Raw genomic sequence first — 22,760 nt, forward strand, 5'->3', positions numbered from 1 at the left:
CGTGCTTGTAAATGTCCCTGTCCAAACCGCTTCTCCCGGAGCCCATCTCACCAAGGATGTGGTCTGTTTGGGATGTCCCCTCCTTCTCACCCCTCGGTGTGAACGTGTGGGACCAGACCCTGTTCTCCTCGGAGCACGCCCAAGTCACTTTAACCACCAAATGCCATCGTCGTCAGGGTAAGGTCCAATCTCCGCCAAGACTCGCGAGCCCGGCCAGGGGCCCTGTCTTGGCTGGGTTTGTAAGAGGTCTACGGGCTCTTTTTAATGGCCTGCCAGTTTTTAAATTGCGTTGCCGTCTCTTTCTTTATGGAAAAAGAAGGAAAAAAAAAAGACAATTGTTTCGTTTAATTTATTTGCACAAATGCAGAAAACTTATACTATCTAAATTATTACGTAAATATTGGAATGTATATTTTTCCATGGGGTGGGCGGGTGGCGGGTGTTTCTGTCGACTTCTCTGTTCTCTCACCATGCTGCTGCCAAACTGCGCAAGGTAGAGTTTAGAATGGAACCCAGGGACCACTGGATGTCAAAGCTTGCTTTTTCCGTTCTCTCTTCTCTCTCTCTGTCTCCCATTCTTCTGTCCCTGCATGTGGTACCCTCCACCTTCCTCCCACCCATAGCTCTCTCCGGGCCTTTCTATATATATTTATTTATGTGACATACAGAACACGACCTCAGTGAGCAGAGTGCTGGCTGTCACGGTCCCCTTCTTTGGGTGTGTCTTTTGAGAGAGGTTGAGTCCAGGGCAAGCCAGCCCACCCCACATCCACAGGGTACAACCAAAGGGACCCTGGGCCTGAGTCAGTTCCAGGAGGGGCCTCTCAGCATCCGTTCCTCTTGCAGGTGTGTCTTTCTCATCCTTGCTTTATTCTGCACGTGGGGCAGGCAGGTGTCATTGGGGAGGTGCCTGCCTCAAGGGGAGTGCTGTTGGGGATACGGTGTGCAGCACCTGAGCCGTCCGCCCTCTCCCTTCTGGTTGGTTCCTTTGGACACACTTAGAATCTCGGGGGACTCCTGGGGCCCTGTCCTCCAACCTGTCACAGCAGCTTGAGCCCCAGGACACGAGGGCTAGCAGGAGCTTCTGCCTATTTGGGGAGCTGTGTTGGCCCCAGCAAAGTTTCACCAGCAAAGGAACCATATGCGTTTTAACACCAGGCAATGGAAAAAACATGAGCTTCTCAGGCAGGTCCGCCCAAGGCCTAAAACTCAATTTCCCTTTTCTTTTGCCCTGTGAATCCCCCATCTGCTCATCCTTAGTGACTAACAGCTCAATCCACACCTCTAGACAACAGTAGTTGCGCTTTCTGCTAACGATAACATTTTCAGCTTTTAAAAAGAAGCAAGGAGATTTTCAAATGCTTGAGCATCTCTATCAGAAGGGGTAGGATATTTTGTCCAAAGTCTCTAAAACAAGCAACAAGCCCAGTCAGCTGCTCTCTTTCCTTTGGACCTGGTCCAGGGCTTGGGAAAGAACAGACAGGTACCTCCTTTGGACCTTTCTGACCTCCTTTGACTAGGCTCTGTGACCCAGCCTGGTGGGGAGAGAGCGGCCAGAGCTGGCATCTTTCTCTGCAGAGAGATGTTTTAGAAGATGCTTTTCTTCCCCATAAATTTTTTTTTGGTTGATTTTTATTGTTTTCCCTTTACTTATAAGAAAATAAGATTGCAACCACTCCTGGTAATGATTTAGTAGTTCCTTTTCATTTCAGTTTTTGTAAATTAGGAGATAATTCTAAGAGTTACTAAGGATGATTTATTTAAGAGAACTACGTCAAATAGCGAATGAGTTATGGGTAACATTAGATGAAAATAACCTTTCCCATGGGAAAAGTTTTTCGAAGGCATGGATGCAAATATAAAATATTAAAAAAAAAAAATCTAAATAAAGCTTATTTTAAAATATTATTGAATTCTATGTCATTTGATTGTTTCTATTTGGCTCCGGGTGGGAGGCTGTGCCCTGCTGGGAGGCACAGCCTGGTGTGACCTACTCCTTGGACTTCCAGGGCTGGGTCCCCAGGGGGTGACGGGAGGGGCCGAGGAAAGCTGGCTGGATTCTGGGCCCATGGAGGGGCCGAGCCGGGGTGGTCTCCCAGAAACATCTCGTCTCTGCCGCCCTGACTGTAATTTGGAGGAGCTGTCAACGTCCAGGGCTGCCACGTGGTCCTAACCAGCACCCCCACGCCTGGCACCCTGCTTTCTCGAGCTCAGCGGCCCCTGTCAGCTTTCGTCTCCTTCCTTCTCCCCCCTGCGCTCCTTCCAAAGCCCAGAGGTGGAGCCTGTGCCTTTGGGGCATGTTACTTCCCGCAGACCCCAGTAGGTCTCTGCATGGTCTCAAGTACCCACCGTCCCTGGGGACTAAAAGGAGCTTAAGGAAACATCAAGGGAGCCATAGGCCTGCCTTGATTGAAGCCAGAGTGGGCCAGGCTTTTCCAAGTCTTGTGAGATCCCCCAGATGCAAAATCCAGGCCTCCCCCCAGTGAGACTCCACTGTGTCCCAGGAAGAGGCCACCCAGGTAACCCCAAACCTTGACTGTAGCCAGTGCCCTCAATCTCCATCTCCCAACTAAAAAAGAATAATAGTTCTCCCCAGCAATAAGATTGATGGCCCTTCTGTGCACTCTCCCATCCGTCTGGCAGGCTCCAACAGGTGTAACCAATAATAGTAACACCAATAATAATATCTAACATTCATTAAGCACTTTCCGTAGGCCAGGGTCCATGCTGTGCACTTTACATGTATTAACTCAGTTAACCTTCCCAACAGCCTTTGTTATCGATGAGAAAACTGAGGTTAAGTAAATCTTCCAGGGTCACGGAGCCAGTAAACAGTAGAACTGGGCTTCAAACCTAGGGAGTCTGGCTGCAGAGTTGGTGCCCTTCAGCACGCCACCATCTGGGCAGTGAGGGGCAGGGACCCAGCAGATGTGCCTGCCCTTTGTCAGTGTCTCTGATACTTCAGCAGGGACTGGTGACCTCCCCACCTCCCACCCTAACCCTCGCCCACCAGTAGCCCCTGGCACAGCCTAGCACTGCCTTGCTTTTCTAGTCTATTTCTGTCAGCCTTTTTCCCCCAGGCCCAGAAAACCCACCCCCAGAGAGTAACTGGTGAGGAGAGCAGAGAGGAAATGAGCTGGTGTTCAGCAGAATGAGGTCTACTTCTTCCTGGCCAAATGGACAGCAGAATTGCCTCCGTTTGCTCTGTGGTCACTCCCCTGGCTGTACCAGAGCTGTGAATCCAGAGGGTTAACTCCATCCCCCACACATGGGGAGATATGTGACCTCTCCCCTCCCCCTGCCCCCACCCCAGGGTGAGTCTGGAGCCCAGAAGCTGCCCTACACCTGTGCCCTGTGGTGTCGGGCTACTGCTGCACCTGAGCTCCTGGGGAATCTAGGTGGAGCGGGCTGAACCGTGGGAGGTATCAGTCCTTTGACAACATGATTTTTAAAATACCTATGGGCCCTCTCCCCCAAAACATGCATTTTCACAAAACGGACCTCACGGACTCCCCACCCCAGCCCATCTGCTCTGAACAAATGGCTCTTAGGCTTTTTGACCTTGGACCCAATAGGTGTAGCAAAAGATGCCCTGGTCTCCTACCTCCCACCTGTTCCCACTTTCCAGTGGAAAAAGAACCTGGTGCTAATAAAGGATCAATAGAGAATACATATTACCTTATTCTTTATCTTATAAAAGGGCAAATTCATCATTTTACATTGTAAAGTAATGCCCTATACACTTAAAAATAATTTAGAAGTGTGTATGTTAGAAGTTATTTAAATATCAAAGTCATAGCATATCACCGATGAAGTGTCACTCTACAGGCAAATCGAGGGTATAATCTGTGACTGTAACTGGGGCATGGATATTTCATAGTGAGCCACATGGCAGTTGCTGGAAAATATGTAAATAAGCAGCGCTGCACTCTGTAGGGCTGTGCCCACCAAAGGCAACAAACATGAGAAAATGAGCCCAAGAGGATGATCTTTAAGAAGCAAGAATAGCAGCAACTGAAAACCTTGACCCACTCTTCCTGAAAGTGGCAGGACTTCTGATTACCTAGCACATGCCCCAGGGGAGCCTTGTGACATTGCCAGCTTGTGCAGCAACCACACTTCTGAATCAGAGACCCCAGAAAGCGCTGGCTTGTTTGCATTTTTGAGTTTCGGATTTTGGAAATCCCTGATTGCTTCCTTAATGGGTTACTAGTGAGTAACAGTTAACTGCACCAACACAAGATTATCTATAAAATTGCATGCCATGCTCCCAGAGTCCTCAAAGGAAGAATTTGCCTTTGGGAAGTCATTTTGTGCCTCATGCAGAGGACCCTTGCAGCCCAACAGTGGACTCCAGGCCATGCCTGGATCATCGCTCCCTGCTCTGGCCATGCATCTAATTTCAAGCAAGTTTAACCCATGAGCCTCAGTGTACTCATCTGTAAAATGGGTATGATAGCCCTCCCCCTCCTTGTAGGCTCAGAAATGAGAGCTGAATGTGTTTTGCAGTCTGGAAAGGGCTAGCCCCGTGATTTGTATTCCCCATGATTTGTAACATGTGGATTTAAGTTCAAGGAGAGGTAGGAAATGTGGAAGCAGCTTGCCACGTCTTGAGCCTGAAAGTGACTACAAAAACTTGTCCCTGGAAGTAAAATCGGGGTATCGGGCTGTGTGGATCCAAAGTCCCTCCAGCTGCGAGGGTCTGTGAGCACCAGTCCTGAGTGCAAATGCTGGGCTTCTCTGCCTCAGAACAGGGAGGGGTTGAGGCACTTGCCCCCGCAGAATCCACCAGCCCTGACAGCATTCTATCTTTCTGGTACATTTATAAGGAGACGTATGTCAGAGCCCAGGGCCAGCCTGGTCTGACGTGAGGCATGCTCCCTTATATTTTCTTTGTGCCAAGCACTATTCTAAGCTCTTTCCAGATATACACTCATAAAATCCATTTAACAACTCTCCAATATAAATACTATTATCATCCCCCTTTTATAGAACAAACCAAGACACGGAGAGGTGAAGTTCTTGTCCAAAGTCACATAGCCAGGAAGAGGCAGAACTGGGATTCACCTCCAGCAGGCTGGCCCCAGAATCCCTATTCCTGGTAGCTTTGCTACATAGTCTCAGACCAACTACTGGCCCCAAGCTCCCCCACAGAGTTAGCCAATCAGCAGAAAGCTCAGAAAGCTTCCAAGAACGCCAGGGTGGAAGCCTCATCGGTAGGATGAGCAGGCCAGCTCCTCGGGGCTCAGTTTCTCAACCCAACAAAGGAAGAGACTGGAATAAATAGGGGGGTTGCAAACTGTGTCCTACGGAACCCTCATGGTTCCTCGGAGGTACCTCAAGAGTTGCCGTGGCTGATGAGGGAACTAGCAGGCAGGCTCCAGCCACCTTCAGCCAGAAGCTCTGCTCTGTCACACACGGGACTCCCATGCAGGAGGAGCACATGTGAAGGGTCCCATGATAGGGCGAGCGAGTAAGAAAAAGAGAGAAAGGAGGTTTGAGAACCACAAGTAGGTCAGTATTTGCATACAGATTCCCAGGCCCCATCCCATACCTACTGAATCAGAAGGTCTAGGGCTGAGGCCCTGGGATCTGTGTATATATTGAACAAGACCCCCAGTGTGGGCTTGGTCTCAGGTTCATGGGGCAAAGGCCAAGAGCAGCAGCATCATGCCCTGGTGTTGTAGGGCAGACTTGCCAAGGGCCATCACAAGATAGGTTGAGGCCACCTTCCTGGGGCAGCCCCAGGGTCCCCCAGTGAGGAGGAACCATAACCGAGAAAGACCCCAGGCTGCCCCCCCCCCCCAGGTGATCCACTGCTGGGGATCTTGCTAGGCCCTGCTGAACAGATAGCAAAGGAGACTGGCATGGTGTCTGCCACCTCCGGCCAGCCGCGGAAGTCTGCAGCAGTGCCCTGTTAGAGTCTCAGAGAGGTTCCCCAGCTTTCCTGGAGGTGCACACCCAGGAAGTACTGGGGACAGGAGTCCGAGTCCTGAGCATGATACCAGGCCCCTCCTGACTTGTGGTCGACCAAGGCTTCTGCCAAGCATCTGGCAGACCTACCAGCCTTGTTCTGAGGCCAGGGTGCCCCATGGACACTGGACAATGAGCCCTAAACTGGGACCAAGCCTGCCCAACCTGAGCTCTGCGGAGTGGTTGGACATGGAGCTCCTGTAGAGGGTCCAGCAGGCCTCTGCCCAGACCCTGTGCTCGGGCTCCTGAGGAGGCCCAGCCTCTCCACCCTGAAGCCCCACCACCCTCAGCCCAGTGCAGTCAGGAGACCTGACCTGGCTCCAGACGCCCACTTCCCAGCTTGGTCAAGGCCTTGCTGTGTGACCACAGACAAGTCAGTTTCCCTCTCTGGTACTTAGGCTCTCACTAAAACAGACCAGGGCAGTGGTTACCTAGCTGTGACCTGTGGTGTCTTAGGTGTCCCAGGACATGCCACCAGGACATGCCACAAAAGGCAGTTGGCTAAGGGGAGGCTGCAGCATCCTGTTCTAGGCCACTGTCCCCCCTTCCCCACCCTCTGCACACTGCCCTTTAGTCCTGAGCTCCAGTTTAGTTAGCTTATAGATGTGATTTCATTTCAACAAAGATTCTATAGTGTCAAGGCAGTATGAAAACCAGAGGTCAGATCCTCTCTAAGCTCCCTCTGGGAGCCTCTGAGCTGTTTCCAGGACAGGAAGAGGGCATGGGGTGCCTTGTGGAGGAGTCACTCCCCACACAAGCCCCCAGGCTTCCCACTCACCCCTCCTCCCCATCAGTGAGAGGTGGTACAGGCCCCTCCTTAACCCTGGAAGAACAGGAAGATGCACCCCACCCCCCCAGCTTCCAAAAGCCTGCAAGACGAAGCCAGAGACCCTCCCCAGGAGGCCATGCATGCCCCCAGATGAACTACAGTGAGACTCTGTTCCCAGGTCGCAGCCCTTCACAGTTTGCAATGCTCTTTCACAGGCAGATGTGGGTCAGAGTTAAGAATGTAGATTCTAGTCATACTGCCTGGGTTGAAACCTGACACTTGCTACCTAGTAACCTCAGGCAAGTTACCTAACCTGCTTTGCCTCAGTTTCTTCACCAGTGCATAGGGATGACATGATATTATATCAGAGGGCAGCTGCAAGGACAAAATGAGCTGATACGTATAAAAGGCTTAGTAGCTTTCGGTAGCGATAAATGTTAGACACAATGACGATGATGACAGCAGGGATGATAACAGAGACAACAGTGATCTGATTTCTGCCCCTCACCAGCCCTGTGAGGCAGGCAGCACAGGCCCCTTGTACAGATGGGAAGACTAAGGGCCAAGTAAGCTCAACAACTTGCCCAAGCTGCCAGGGCCAGTGCAAATATAGGCCCAGAGGAAGCAAGAGTTTGGAGCTGAGATGTCTCTTGGTAGCCTCTTGCCCACTCCCTTCGTGTTACAAATGGGAAGGGACTTGCCCACAGTCAAGCCATCATCAGTGTCTGAGCCAGTTCTGGAACCCAGGGCTCCTGAGTCCCAGGCCAGTGCCTTGAGCTGCCTCAGACTATAAGATTCAGCTGGGGGGGGAAATATCCCTGGGTCAATAAGTTTTGGAAACACCACATTGTGTCTTCACCCCCTGGAGATCAACACAACATATTAGCTTATCAAGGATCTGACAAGTCCTGCAATGAAGAAAAATGTTTCACTTTTTCCCTTTTAGTGTTTCCCAAACTTATTTGACAACAGAACCATGCCTTTTAATCTAGTTCCGTGGATCACCCTCTGGGAAATATTGAGATGGATGAATGCTCCGGGCCCTTTTAGTTCCAACATTCTGTGCTTCAAGGTACCAAGTCAGTGGTTCTTTGGAGAACTCCAAGCACACTACCTTCCTGACATTGTTTAGCCACGGGAAGTCTTAGCATGTGGCTCACATGGGACCCTCGTGTGCCTTAAGAAGTGAGGTGAGCCAGGTGCAAGGCCTGGTGTGCTTGTGACTTCTGTCCCTGTTTCAGCATCCCCTTTGCTCATCAAGAGCCTGAGTCAGAGCACAGCACCTGCAGAAGGCAGAATAGCCCCCACGGATTGGCTAAGAAATGCCAGTCCCAGGGTGTTCACTATTTTGCGGCTGTTCTATGTCCCAGGTATAGACAGAGGGGTTGAGTCCATTGGCACAGGACCCCAGGAGGGTGGGCACACCAGAGTGCCCTGTCACTCTTTGGCAGCTCTGAACTGCCTAATTGCTCTCCCTGGGCCAGGCCAGCGATGTCAGAGTCACATCCAAGTTGGCTCCGTGCCTGCACAGGCCCAGCTTCCTTCCTTGTTAGGAGGCTGGTGTCTCTGGGGACAGTGTGGAGCCTGTGGGCCAGGGAGGGGAGGAGGCAGCCTCTGTCTGACAGCTGTCACTGCCAGGGCCACAGCTGTGTGTGACGGGAAGGAGGCTCAGGACAAGCCAGATGACCTTGAGGGCCCGCCCAAGTGAAGGGACAGAGATAACACACCTGGGTCACCGATTGTAGCTCAGGTGTGTGAATCAATTCCAAGTTCCTTTCGTCTCATCATGCATGTGCAAGAAACACAAACTCTTTTTGGTGACAGCCTGAGCCCAGCAGATTGATAAAACTCAGCCTACTACAGGGCAGGGCGTGAGAAAAGACCCAGGCTTTGCAGCCAGATCCTTGGGCTCCATTCCAGAGCCACTCTTACTAGACTTGCTAGAGTCAGTCTTACCTTGTGACCCTGAGCCAGACACTTAGACCCTTGAGGCTCGGTCTCCCCTTCTGTAATGGAGATAAGACATCTTGGCTGTTGCCAAAATGGAATAATACATGGAGAGAAGCATCCAGCACACCATAGCTGCTTGGATCCGAGCTGCAGGAGACTCATGTGAGAGGAAGCAGGGGCTAGTGAGCTAAGCCCAGGCTCTGGTTTTGCTGTGCCCTCTGCACACGACTGATTGGTCATCTGTAAAATGGGCCTCCAGGAACCTGAGTCCACCTCACAGGGGAGGACGCAGGGAGCTCAGGCCACACACTGTAAAGCACCAGCAAGCACTGGCCATGATCATGAGGCCTCCCAGTGCAAGCTGGAATTACTGTTACTATCTGCTGTTTAGATCAGCACCCTGCTGCAGAGTATTGTGGGTGACCTTGAGAAGGACCCTCCTCTGCAAGCCCTCTTGCTTGCCCGCACCATGCTGGGCACTTGTATGCCTCAGGTCAGTTATGCCTCAAACTCAGAGGTCTGTGGGCACCTAGCACATAGGTGAGTCAGTGAGGTGGGCATGGGGGCCACGGGCAGCCCAGGCCCCATCTTGGAGGCAGCCTTGCTCAGCCTCAGCGAGGCTGCCTGGGGGTCAGGGCAGGGGATGCCAGCCCAGTGTTTCCAGAGCTCCTGACTGCTCAAGAGAAAACAAAATTGTCACATTATACACCCCAATTCTTTCATATTAACAGCTAATTTTTTTTTTTAATTTAGTGTCCATTAGGGGAAACAAATTCCATGGCCCCAGTTTGTCACTCAGCCAACCTCTCTGCCACCTCCGGCTGGGATTCTCTCCATGGATGTGTCCCGCTCTGAAGGCCCCCAGCTTCTCCCTGTTTGCAGAGTCCCATGCGCCTACCCGGCCATAGGCATCCATCTCAGTTCCGCACACGTCCTCCTCCACCAGAGGGCCCTCCTGCCCTTCCCTCCCTGGATGGCTGGGCAGCCAGGGACCACACTCATTTCTGAACCCAGAGCGGTGTTCCCAGGGCTTGGGGTGTTTGGCGAGTGGCTGTAGAGAATGGGCCAGGGGTCTCCACTCAGGGCTGCCCACAGAAGCTGTGAGTCATCGCAGGAATCCTGAGCCCCCAGTCCCCAGCGGCCCATTGTGAGCAGAGCTGCACAGGACCAGGGTCAGCCTGCCTGCAGCCAAGTGGATCCATTGTTTTTCATGGACTCTAGACTCAGAAATAGGGAGACCTCCACTTTCAGGTGCAGGTGCTGACAGGCCTGAGACAAGGGTGACCCCATATGTTCCCAGAAGTCCCAGCAGGATGCAAGAACATCACCGTGGAGAGCAACCTGGAGGCCCAGAGGTGTGGAGAGGGTGTCAGAAAGAGGACTGAGGACAAAGACTGACTTCACAGGGGTACGAGGGGCAGGGGAGAATGGTGAAAGCTGAGAGAGGACAGTATGATATGACTTGCTGACGTTTATTGAGTGCCTACTGTGCTGGGCATGGGCTAGGCGCTTTGCATACACTCATTAAGTCATTCAACAGACACTGATTGAACCCTTTCTATATGCCAGGCTTAGGGCTAAGGGCTGAGGATGCCTATGTGAATGATGAGATCACATAAACTATCTGAACATAGTCCTCACCCAAACTGAATGAGTGTGTGTTATTATCTCACCTTACAGATGAGAAAACTGAGGCTCAGGGAGGTGGCATAAATAGCCCAAAAAGGTATAAGTGATGGAAGGACAACCATGTTTTAGGCAGATTGGATCGATGCTGATAAAATCATGAGCCGTTAGGCTAAGGCCTTCTTCTCTAATATCCAGAATTCTAGTGCTGGAGGGACACAGGCAAGGCAGGGGGATATGACAATTAAAGGAGCTCATCTAAAAGGAGAGAGAAAACGTATTCACAAAATGGGTAGAAAATTCATAGATCCTTTGCTCCATGCTGCAGCTCTGGCCGAACCATATTAACGGGCTCTAGGAGGGTGTTCCCTGCAGTGAGCATTCTGTGGCTGTCAGCCGCTGGCTGCAGGACCAGCACTTTCCATGTTGCAGGATGCATGATTGGAAAAGCCAAAACTGGCACCAATTTCCCCAAGGACATTTTCCTATAGGTATCAAAGTTGTAAGAATACCCCCACCACGGGCCTCACCAAAGCTCTCTTTGTTTTGAAGGAAATTAACTAAATGCTGCTCATAAACATGCTTGCTGTTCCTAAATTGGCCATTGTGCAATGAATCACTAAAGTCACTCACCACTGGTTTAGGAAATTTCCAGGAGGCAGTTGTGAAGCATTTTGCGAGAGGTGAGAGGTTGGACAGTTTGCATTAATCATTTAAGATGATCCCATAGAAGGTAATGCCTGCAAATGCCTCGCCTGGGGCCAGAGGCTCAGGATCTGACCCAGGGGTGGTTCCTATGTCCCAGTGATTCAGCCAGCACAGCCTCCTGGCCAAGGCAATGACCACAGTCCACAGGGCTCAGGAAGCAGGCTGAGCTAAGCAGAAAGAACCTGAGCTGTCCAGAGGCCCATAGAAGAACTGTTGGGTGGGGGGGCGAGTGGCCAAGGAGAAAAGACATAATTATTGGACAATCCAGTTAGGGATCTGGGCACAGCCGGGGCTCTCAAACCCCATAGCAGTCCACTGCTGCCAGCTTTGCCTCCGAGAGCTGTACAGACACAAACTTGCACCATCTCTATGTTGGCACATGAGGAAGAATCATTTCTCTCTAGCTTCTCATAGGATCTACCTTTCAGGTCCACCCACCAGTAGAGAAGTTTGCCGGAAAACATGTCAGAAAAGAGGAATAGATGTGGGAATGCCCAGGGAGGCCAATAGCTGGTAGGAGATGGGTTTCAGTTCCAGCTGCAGATTAGACTGTAAGAAGGACTTCCCAAATGTGGGTGCTATTCCAGCAATAGAACAGGTTAGCAAGGAGGAAAAAGGAAAGTTTTCAATATATATATATTTTAAAGCATAAAGTAGTTATCATTGGATAATTGTGTGTTTGCCTTCCCTGGACCTTTTATCTTCCTACTAAGTCTATAAAATTAGGAAATATTTGCCAAGCATCTACCTGGGAAATGAGTTCAGAGCAGGGCAGAGCCTTGCCAGCTCCAGGAAATCAATTTCCTGACCCCTTGGAAAATTCTCAGAGTGTGGGAGGAGGGACTGGAGATAGAGGCTGTCCTCTGAGGCTGGGGGCAGGTGGCTTGTCACTCTAGGGAACAAATGCAGTAAGCACAAGTCTAGTCCCTTGCAAGGCAGCAGCACCCAAAATGAGAGGGAAAAGGAAAGCATGCGATTAAAAAAAAAAAAGCATGAAGCAGTAATTGTTGGTAAAAAGCTAGACTTTTTTATCTACTTTATGGATCAGTGTATTTGAAGGGACACTTTTGGGTGGAAAATACCATCAGCTTTTTAGCCCGGGGCCTCCAAAGGGCTTGGCTGGCCCTGGGGTTGGAGGTTTTGTGGGTTGGTGGCAGGGCCTGTGTGACCTCACTGCCCACTCGAGGTCCTGCCATCAGCTTCCAGCAGCCACAGGGTGAGCAACTACTGGGCTCTCTCCTCCTGATGCTGTGTAAACCCGGACCATCTCCAATGCCCGCTGCACCACGGCAGCCTGTCTTTTGCACATCTGTCACAGGAGTTGTGACTGAGGCCTCAGCAAGGCATCTACATCTAATGCAGCAGCTATGATCGGGCCATAAAAGGTCATGTCACATTATAGCGCAGTGTTTAAAAAGCAAGAATTCAGCTTTTGGCTCTGAAGGTGCTGAAGGGGCCTCCCCTGCCACTTCCCAAGGGCAGGGAGTTTTGACGGTAGTTGGTTGCCCCCATTGAACAAGGGCTGGTCTGAGAACAGGGGACCGGGGGTGGGACGGGGCAGGACGGGGCTCTCTGTGTCCCAGGGGAGGATGGGGGCACTGGGCGCAGCCATACTTTGTGCTCACTGGCATCTAGTGGACAGAGGCCAGGGAAGCTGCAAAATATCCTCCAATGCACAGAGCAGCCCCCACAGCAACAAGCTCTCTGTCCTCAATGTCAGTGGTGCCCAGGCCGAGAGCCCTTGCTGCAGGCAGAGAGGAGAAGGAATGAGAGCGTGCGGCGCTGCGTTTGAGGTCACAGGCAGCTTTGCTGTGGCTGGAAGGAGGCGTGGAGCAGGTGGGGTTGGCGGAAGGTGAGCTGGAGAGGAAGGCCTGCTCCCTGCCCTCCTCCTTTTAACCACTGTTTGGAGGGTCGTTCTGCTCCAGGCAGCGGTGGGCAGGGGCTGGCTCACGCAGACTCACGAACTGATTGCGCCCGTCTTTCCCAACTCCACGTCCAGTGACATCCTGTTTGCTAAGTGTCATTGGCCACAGTAGGAGTATCCACACCTCGGAAATTGGCAAATAGATGCAACAAACCAGTGCACTTTTTACAGATGTGGGAGCCAGTTTTTAAATATTTACACTGGTTTGGGCCCCTGCTAGGTACTAGAGATACCCAGTGAGCAAAAACAAGCCCAGCTCCTGCCCAAGTGGAGTTTACAGTCTAGTGGGAGACACAGACTTTCAGCAGATAATTACATAACCGTTCATTAATTTCAGCCGTGAAAAGTGCTAAACTATGCAGGAAAGATTCCTGGAACCAGTGGGAGCCTGTGTGAGCATGTGAGCGTGTGCATGTTGGGTGTGGAGACCTGCACTAGGTGACCAGGGAAGGCTTCGTGGTGGATTGGAGACGTGTGGCATGAGGAGCTTTGGGCAAACACGAGAACTGAGGATGAGGCTGGCAAGGTCAGCAGGGCTGGCTCATGCCTGTGGGTCATGGAAAGAACTTGGAATTTACCAGGGAGCCATTGAAGGATGCTGAACAGAAGAGGTTCCTGGGGAAGATACAATTTTTAAAAAAATCACTCTGGGCCCGGGGAGGATGGAATGGAAGACAGAGAGCAGGGACGTGTTGGGACATGGCTGAAGTGCTCTAGGTGGCAGGTGGTGGGGCCGACTAGCTAGGCAGGGGACAGACAGTGAGGACTATGGAGGGATAGAATTCAGTAAGGGACATTTGAACCTTTGTCTGACCTCACCTAGCTCATTGCCTCAACTCTGCCTCAATAGCAGCCAGGGTCCAGGTGCTCAGTGCCACCCCCAAGCCAGGCACGTGGAAAATCATGTGTGACTAAGGCTTTCCCATCAGGCTCCAGTGAATTCCACATCTAGTTGCACATTTTAACCCCAGGGAAGTAGATGCCAGGAAGGTGCCAATGTCTGTGCTGCCGTGAGCAGCCCAGGGCATGGGTCACCCAGGCCTCTGCCAGCTGGGTATAGGCTCAAAATTTTAGATGGTGAAAAAAAATTTTTTTAATTAAAATTCTAGGGTTCTTGGTCCTTCTCACTGCTGCTGCCAAGAGTGTCTGCCAATGACACTCAGAGGGCAGGGGTGTGGGGGCCAGGGTGAAGAAAGCCACCTCCTGGGGGCTGGAGACCAGGTGTGAGGTCCATCCTTTCACTGTCCAAGCAGGGTGGGGAGTAGAAGAATTTACGAGAAAAGTCCCTTTACTTCTATAAAGTATTTTTAATCAGCTCCCCAGTGGTCGATGTTCCTGGTCCAAAGCCCACTCTGAGAGCAAGTAGGCCAATCTTCTTCCTCTAAGTGAAGGTCCTACCCCAGGACAGACGGATGGACCAAATGACCTTAAGGAAACCTTCTAGTCCCACTGGGTGAGAGGCCCAGGTCACCCCACTCATGACACCATTTGAGCAGAAAGTGCCAGGGGTGTTCCAAACTCTTGGAGGGTGGGCACCTCCCCTCAATCTTATTGGATCCTGGCCCAAGGCATATGGACCCAAGCCTGTTTGACCCCTTTTAGTTGCAAATTTCAAGCTCAGGTTAGGTGGAGGAGGGATTATTTTAATGCAAAGATGCTAGAAAGGAATATATAGCAAAAGCTTCTCAAAGATTCTACCAGATACTGGTGAATGGTGCTCAGCGCATTTCTGGCCATCAGCTCTGGGCCTCATGCTGCCTCATCATCCCAGCCCAGGGCTCACCTCCACCAAAGTCTGCCATCCTCCCGTCATGCCCTTCCATGGCAGAGGCCCCAGTAGCTCACTGGGCATTAGGCATGAGTGTCTCTGATCATACAGTTAGTATCCTGACACCTTGGCATTTGGCAGATCATCTCAAAAGACAGGCAGACATACAGGACCCCAAGTTAAGCATGGACACCTGTGTCCACGTCAGTCTGTTCTCATCACAGGCTTTTAGATCCCATGAAATCTGCATCTTGGTGATTTGGGCTTTCTCTCTGTCTCTCTGTCTCTCCGTGTGTCTGTCTCTCACTGTGACTCATGATGAGGTTCCCATCTCTTCCCAGTTTTAGCAATCTTCTCCAGTAACAAACCACACACATCCAAGCCCAGGGGAGAAGGGCTGCTCACGTAGGTTCTTCTGCCTTGGGAGGTGGGAAACTTGGGGTCGAGGACCAGCTTCTGCACTAACTTGCTGGAAACATCGGTTGACCTCTCTGAGCCTTCACTTTTCAGCTAAAATGTGGCCTTTGGGGAATGACCTTCTCTTGCCATCCCTGAGCTAAGGCTTCCCATGGGAATCCCAGGTCCATAGGAATCTCATCTTCACTGAGTACAAAAACAAGCAGAACAAGAAAGGGCTTGGTTGGGGAGAAGGAGAAGGAAATGATATTGCCCGTTCTTTCTCTAACCTGGGCTTTTCCTGTCACTGATGACATTGCGCATCACCGTGTACACGGTCCAGGTAATAAAAATATGAATAGACTTTGCTGCTGAGCACAGGCAGGCTGCTGACCTTGTATCAGGGCAGTTGGACAGACCTGCGCACCGGCCATGCCAGCAGAACGTGCAAAGTGCTGGGTGGACACACGCACAGCATCAGGGACGTCCACTGGGGGTAGCATGGAGGAAGACATACTCTGAAGGGCCTCCTTCCACAAAAGCACTAAATCAGGAATAAAACATACTTCTCAATGCGTTACTGACCTCACAGAAAAGCAAGGGAAATCCCTAAGACTTCTACAGACAAAAAGAAAAAGCTGTGAGCTAACACCAGAACAGGAGCAGTGAGTAAGTGATTACCAAGTACAAAACTTGGGGTTGTCCCAGGGGCAGATGCTGAGATCAGAACTGTAAAGAGGGAAGTAAGCCCTGGGGTGTTGTGCAGGGTAGGAACAGAGCCTGAGACTCTCTCAATCAACCAGAGTCTCTCAAAGGGGAATGAAGTGGCCCTGGTCCCAGGTCTCATCCCCACTCCCAATCTCCTCCCCATCCCCCTAGAAGCAAATGTAAATCCTGTCTGAAAGAAAATATCTGCTATTTAGACCCTAAAGATTCCCATAAGTTAAAGTCAAATATAAGTTCAACATGAATGAGAGTCAGCAGAACAAACAGCAAATTAGACCCTCCAAGATCTTTTCAAATATAGTAATTATATTTGGTATTCAATACCAAATACAAAGTAAAATGTACAAAATACTTAAAGAAATTTAAGATGAAATCATAGACATGAGCAAACAACAAGAAACTGTCTGAAAAAAAAAAATCAGGCACACTTGAAAAAGAACCAAATAGAAGTTTTTAGAAATAAAAAATGTAATTTATAACATTAAAAATAAACAAACAAATAAATGGATGGGTTCAACAGCAGACTAAATAGCTGAAGAGAGGATTTCTTAAATGGAAAATAGACCTAAGGAAATTGCCATGAATGCGACGCAGAGAGATAAGGAGATGAAAACTACAAAGGAGAAATTAGAGCTGCTCAGTCATATACTAGCCACTAGCCACATGTTGCTGTTTAAATTTGTTGTTGATTAAAATGATCAGAGACATGAAGAAAGACACAGCAGACGAGATGCAGGTGAAGAGTGGGGGGCCACTGCTCTCTCAGGCAAGTAGCGCCGACCCAGCCGCTGTTACAGCTTTTATTACATTTAGCAAGCTTGTGCATGCGAGATAAGCATTAATGCATAACTTCTGTTATACTTTTCTCAAGAGCAGAAGGCCGCTACCTCCCTTCTCAAGCACTTGGTTATCTATAATGCGCCTCCTGGGAACATCCCAAGAAAGTGTTCTCACGACTTCAAGCGTTCTCAAGGATTGTTTGCAATCCTTGACATTTCTTGGTTAACTCGTTTGGAGGTCACCAAGTGAACACGTCCTTGGGTGCTGACCACAAAAGTCCATTAACCATTTCCTTCGATTTGTATTTGAATTAGTTAAAGTTAAATAAAATTAAAACTTAGTTCCTCAGTTGCACTAGTCACATTTTATTTTCTTTAATTTTTTTTTTTTACTAGTCACTTTTAAGTGGCTAATGACTATTATATTGGGCAGTGAAGATTATACCACATTTTCACCATCACAGAAAGTTCTGTTTGACAGCACTAGGTTATAAGATAGGGAACATAGAATTAGAAAGTCCAACTTATGTCTAATTGGAATCCCAGAAGGAGAGAACAGAGAGAATGGAGGCAAGTTCACATTTTAAGAGATAATGGTTGAGAATATGCCAAAATAAACCCATAGATGCAGGAAGCACAATTTACATCGTTCAGAATAAATAAAAAGAAATCTATATGTAGCCACATTGTAATGAAACTGCAGAACTCCAAAGACAAAGAGGAAATCTTTAAAGTAGGTAACCAAAGAAAAACAATTAGACTGGCAGCTGACTTCTTTTTAGCAAAATGGAAGACAGAACATAATGGAGCCACATCTTCAGGGTTCAATGTCTTCAACATCTAAATGAAAATAACCATCAACCTAGCACTGTGTGCCCAGCAAAACTCTCTGAGGAATAAGGATGAAATATAGTCTTCTTCCAAATAAACAAAAGTTGTAAGAGTTGACCACCAAAATATTTTTAGTAAAAGAAGCTTTTAAATCACGTACTTCAGAAATAAAAATTATTCCAGAAGGAAGGTCTGAGACACAAGAAGAAATGATGAACAAACCTGCAGGTAAATTATTTTAAGCAAACATGATCAGTATAAAATAATCATGATGACGAAATCTAAGTTATGGGGTTTAGAAAAGGACAGAATCAAAATACCGAGCATGAGAGCATATAAGTCAGGGACAGTGATCAGAATTAATGTGTTTTAAATAATTCTTACTATTTAGGACAGGTCATTAAGATATTAATCAACCCCAGGTATATTAGTCCATTTCTGTTGATTATAACAAAATACCTGGAACTGGATCATTTATAATACAACAAAATTCATTGCTTAGAATTTCAGAGGGTGGAAAGTCCAAAATCCAGGGAACACATTTGGTGAAGTCCTTGATGGTGGGGGATCAAGGGATCTCACGTGGCAGAATATGGCAAAGCAGAGAGAGACTCTCAGTGCTCTCCTTTTAAATCCCTCAGAACCACACAGCCCTGACCATCATCATTAATCCATTTACTACCCATGGTCCTGCAATCTAATCACCTTTCCAAGGCCCCACTTTTCAATGACCATAATAGGCCTTCCCACCCTCAACAGTTACAGTAAGAATTAAGGTAAGAACTTTGGGGACACAATTCAATCAATCCACAGCACCAAGTTTTGTTAAGTTAAATGTGCTTAGGAAGTTTTCAAGGGTAACTACGAAGGCAGTGGTTCTAGAACTTCAGTATGCACCAGAATCACCTGGAGGGCTTGTTAAAACACAGATCTCTGGGCCCCACCTTGAGAGTTTCTGTCCAGTTCTGGAATGGGGTCCTAGAATTTTCATTTCCAACACATTCCCAGGCGTTGTTGATGCTAGTCTTCCAGGGCCCACACTTTGAGAAGGACTACACTAAAAACAGAGGAATGAAGAGTTAAGTTGGAGCTTAACTATCAAACCAACAGAGGAGAAAAAATGGAATGAGAAATTAAGCAACAACCAAAAAACCCGTCTTCCATCCAGACCAGCTCTGTCTGGCAGAAATACAATGCAAGCCACATTTGTGATTTTAGATCTTCTACTAGCCACACTAAAAAGTAAAAAGAAACAGGTAAAATGAATTTTCATAATATATTTTATTTAAACCCATACACCCAAAATATTATCATTTCAATGGGTAATCAATATTAAAATTATTAAGGAGATAGTTTACATTCTTTTCCTTTGTCCTCAGTCTTCAAAATCCAGTGTGTATTTTACATTTAAGGCACTTCTCGACACAGACTAGCCACATTACAGGTGCCTAATAGGCACATGTGGCTTGTAGCTACAATGCTGGACAGAGCAGGTCTAGGCTATAAGTGACATGAGCCTGCAGAAGACAGAGGCCCCCATTCAGTCCCTGAGTGTCCACTGTATGCCAGACACTGGGCTGAACACTAGCCTACATCCTCTCATTTAGTCTTCACATCATCCTGTGAGATCAGGCATATCATCATGCCCATTTTACAGATGGGGAAACTGAGATTGAGAACATTTCAAACACTTCCCCAAGATTATCAAGCTGGTGGAAAGCAGCAGAGCTAAGATTCAAATCCAATTTTCTTATATTCCAATGCCAAGCTCTAAATTCTAAGCCAGGGATTTTTTGTAATGGGCCACACAGTACATATTTTAGGCTTTGTGGGCCAATCTCTGTCACAAGTGCTCAACTCTGCCATTGTGGCTTGAGAGCAGCCTTAGACAACATGGAACAAATGAGCATGGCTGTGATCCGCTAAAAATATTTATTTAGAGAAACACACAGAGGGCTGTATTTGGCCCCAGGGCGGTACTTTGCTCACCCCCATGCTAGGCCAACACAGCTGCCTCTGCACACCCCACTTGGGAGAAATCTCAATAGTCGTACTCAAGATTACTGATATTGTGTGGTTGGTGTGGGTGTGTGTGGGTGTGTGTTGGAGTGGGTGGAAGGATGCGGAACCTCATTCCAAAGTCCCCACAGTCCCCTGGTGTTCAGAAGGATCCAGAGTGGCTGCGTCTTAGCGGCAGGGACTCCACAGGGACCCAGCCTCAGCCCTTCCGCCGAGCAGCCTGGCTATAAACATGAGTTATTCCCACTCTCACAGCCGAAAAGGGGGGAAATAAAACCCAGGATTGATGGAATCCCAGACATAAAATCTGGCACCATAATGCCTGCATTTTGGAAATTGCCTTTAATTAATGGTTTATGATCCCAAAGACGCCTCTCCTGAGTCCTTCTGCCACACCATCTCCTTGGAGTTCGGTCCTGGGGGGGAGAAGGGGGCCGGAGGAGGTGTGGGATGAATAGCTGTCTTCACAGAAACCAAAATATGTGGTTTGATCTTAGAAGCCAGCATGGCCTCTGGCACTCCTAGAGCCTGGACTCCAGGAATAACAGGAGCCGTGAAGCCAGCACCCCTTGCAGCCAGTCACAGGCCTGAGGCCCACACTCACAAAAACACACAAGCCCCCCACACACACACATGCACATACACGTGCACACACACATGCACACACGCGTGCGCACACACATGCACACCAGAAATTAACTTCTTTCTTTGTCCACGTCTCCATCATCCCTTCTCCACAGCCCACTCTGTCCCCTCTTCCTCTCTCTTTCTGCCTGTGTACCTCTTGTCTTTGTCGCTTCCGGGACACCATTTCTCCCAAAGCCTTGCTCTTTGTGTCTCTCTTCCTTTCCTTCTCTCTGGCTCGCTCTCTCTCTCTGACTCCTGCTCCCCACCTTCTGCTGCCTGTCCCCTTCCCATGCTGCTTCTCTCCTTTACCGGAGAAGACATAGCCAAGTGCTGCAGAGGCCCCCCCACCCATCCACCTGGGCACAGAATAGACAGCCCTGCCCCTCCCACCTGGACCAGGCCTGAGTCTAGCCGGGACAAGGAATTTCTGCCCTGCTGCACTTGACAATGAGGACTGTGTTCCCTCCTTGGGCACCTGAGCTGAAGTCAAGAAGCATTTTATCCAGGAATGCCCTGCAACTGAGGCAGCTGCAGCTGAATTCTAAGTGTGGCCAAAAAGTGCCCAAGCCCCAGGCGAGGGGTCCCTTATGACCAATAATAGCCACTCTTGACTAAGGGCCTACTGTGGCTTCGTATTCAGAGTTTGTAATATTCATATCAACCTAGGAGGCAAATATTATTATACCCATTTTATAGATGAGGAAACTGAGGCTTCAAGAAATTTGCCCAAAGCCAGCCAAGGTCTATTCAACTCCAAAGCCTGGTCCAAATAGACAACACAGGTGTATCTTGGAATTTCGGGGAACCAGATTTGGCCACATGTCACACTCATCTTCCCAGACGCTTGGAAGAAAAGTAGAACTCAGCTACAGGAACAAGACAAGGGGAAGCTGGTCAGGCTAACATCCTCCCAAGGGGCTCTAGGCTGTCTCCAAGCCAGGGAGGACACCCTGTTTGGGTGCCTGTGGTTGATCCCTGTGTAGAACTTGGAGTCTTGGACCTGATCAGAAAGACTTCCCTGCAAGCCGAGCCCATCCCTGGGAGCCTGGCACCTGGGCTCAGGCCTGTGCCCCATGGCCAGGCAGCCATCCCACCAGGCAGGAACCCGGGGCCCCCAGGCAGGGCTGCAGAGGCAGCTGGGCTGTTTCCACATTCCCCGGGGGACCATGGCAACACAGGTGCTCAGAGCTCCATGCCCTTCTGCCATTTCCCCAGGGGGAAAGAGGCCTCCAACCCGCCAGACAAGGAAAATGTAATAATGTTGGCATAGCCTTTCAACCTCTGCTCATCCTGGCACAGACAACCTCGTTACAATCACTGCCACTGAGTCCCCACAGCAGCCCACAGCTTTATGGAGGGGGAAACTGAGGCACAGGGCATTTGGGAGAAAGGTCTCGGTGGAGATGAGGGTGAGGTATGAGTGTGCAGTCACCAAGCAGATGCAGCCATTTTCAGAGTCCCTCAAGGAGTTCAAAATGGAGGGAGGGAAAGAGTTGGGGGAAGGGGCTTTGTAATTTGAAAAAGTAAGATTTCTAGTCTGTGGGGTTCTTTTTCAATTTCAAGCATAACATAGTCAATGCAGAAAACTTGGGAAACATAAAAGTATGAACACACAATTACACACACACGCGCACACACACACACACACACACACACACACTCACTCATGCACAGTGACCCATCACTCCTTTCCAGAGATAAAGACTTCTAACATTTATCCATCTCCTATTTCATACACACACACACACCCCCACACACACATTCATGGGGGAACTCCAACAAGTTCATGGAAAAGTTCATGGAATTAAAAGATAATACAAATCTTTCTGTGAACTTTTCGAAGAGCCCTCGTATATACATACACATGTAGATATATAATTATAATTATATTATATATAAACATAATTTTTAAAATACAGTTGGGATTACATTGTACCTGCTGTTTTTTTTTTTTATTTTCCACTTGGCAGTAGATTGCAAACATTTGCCCATGTTAAAAATATTCTCCTGTGACAGTTTTCTCATTAATTGCACATATTCCAACATATGAATGAAACGTCATTCATTCAAAAAAAAACTCCCATCAATAGTCATTTATATTGCTTTCTAGTTTTTAATTTCTACAAATATTTTATTATAAAACTGTACATGTTTCTTATGGAACTTTGATAATACAAAGGTATAGCAGGAATAAAATAACCTTATTCTCCCCAGCACCCAAACTCGGTAACTATGAACTATGAACTTGCCACCTGTTGTTTTAACTATTGTGCCCTGTTTTTATTTATGGTAAACATTTTCTACATAGTTATAATGATTTATATGATACATATTCAGCAGGGTCATTTCTAATCAGGCTTATTAAAAATGAACCTGATTGTTTTACTTGTCATTTCTCATGGTACTGAGTTTGTCTGTTTTGGTACCTAGTTAACCCTGTTTTAGAGAGATTCTTTTCTCCTCTCTGCTGGGTCTGTGTGACCTGAATTCTGCATGTTTACCAGGTATTGATGCAGTTGACCATACGTTGAAGAATGGGGTTGGAAAATGCTGGTGGAGAGATTTTTTTTTTTTTTTTTTGTCTATGAGGGCTACTCCAGAAACAGGCTTCAGTGTGTTAAGGAATGGAGCTGGGGCTCCATTTATTCTAAGAAAATAAATCAC

General features: G+C 48.6%; 1 protein-coding gene across 1 annotated transcript in view; it reads left to right on the forward strand.

Annotated features, from left to right (window-relative positions):
• The window catches only part of KAZN (kazrin, periplakin interacting protein), a 435,768-nt gene that overhangs the window by 392,361 nt on the left and 20,647 nt on the right, over positions 1-22,760 (forward strand). The gene's annotated exons all lie outside the window — the stretch shown is intronic.

This window comes from Cynocephalus volans, chromosome 8 (genome assembly GCF_027409185.1).
Source record: "Cynocephalus volans isolate mCynVol1 chromosome 8, mCynVol1.pri, whole genome shotgun sequence".
Lineage (NCBI taxonomy): Eukaryota > Metazoa > Chordata > Mammalia > Dermoptera > Cynocephalidae > Cynocephalus > Cynocephalus volans.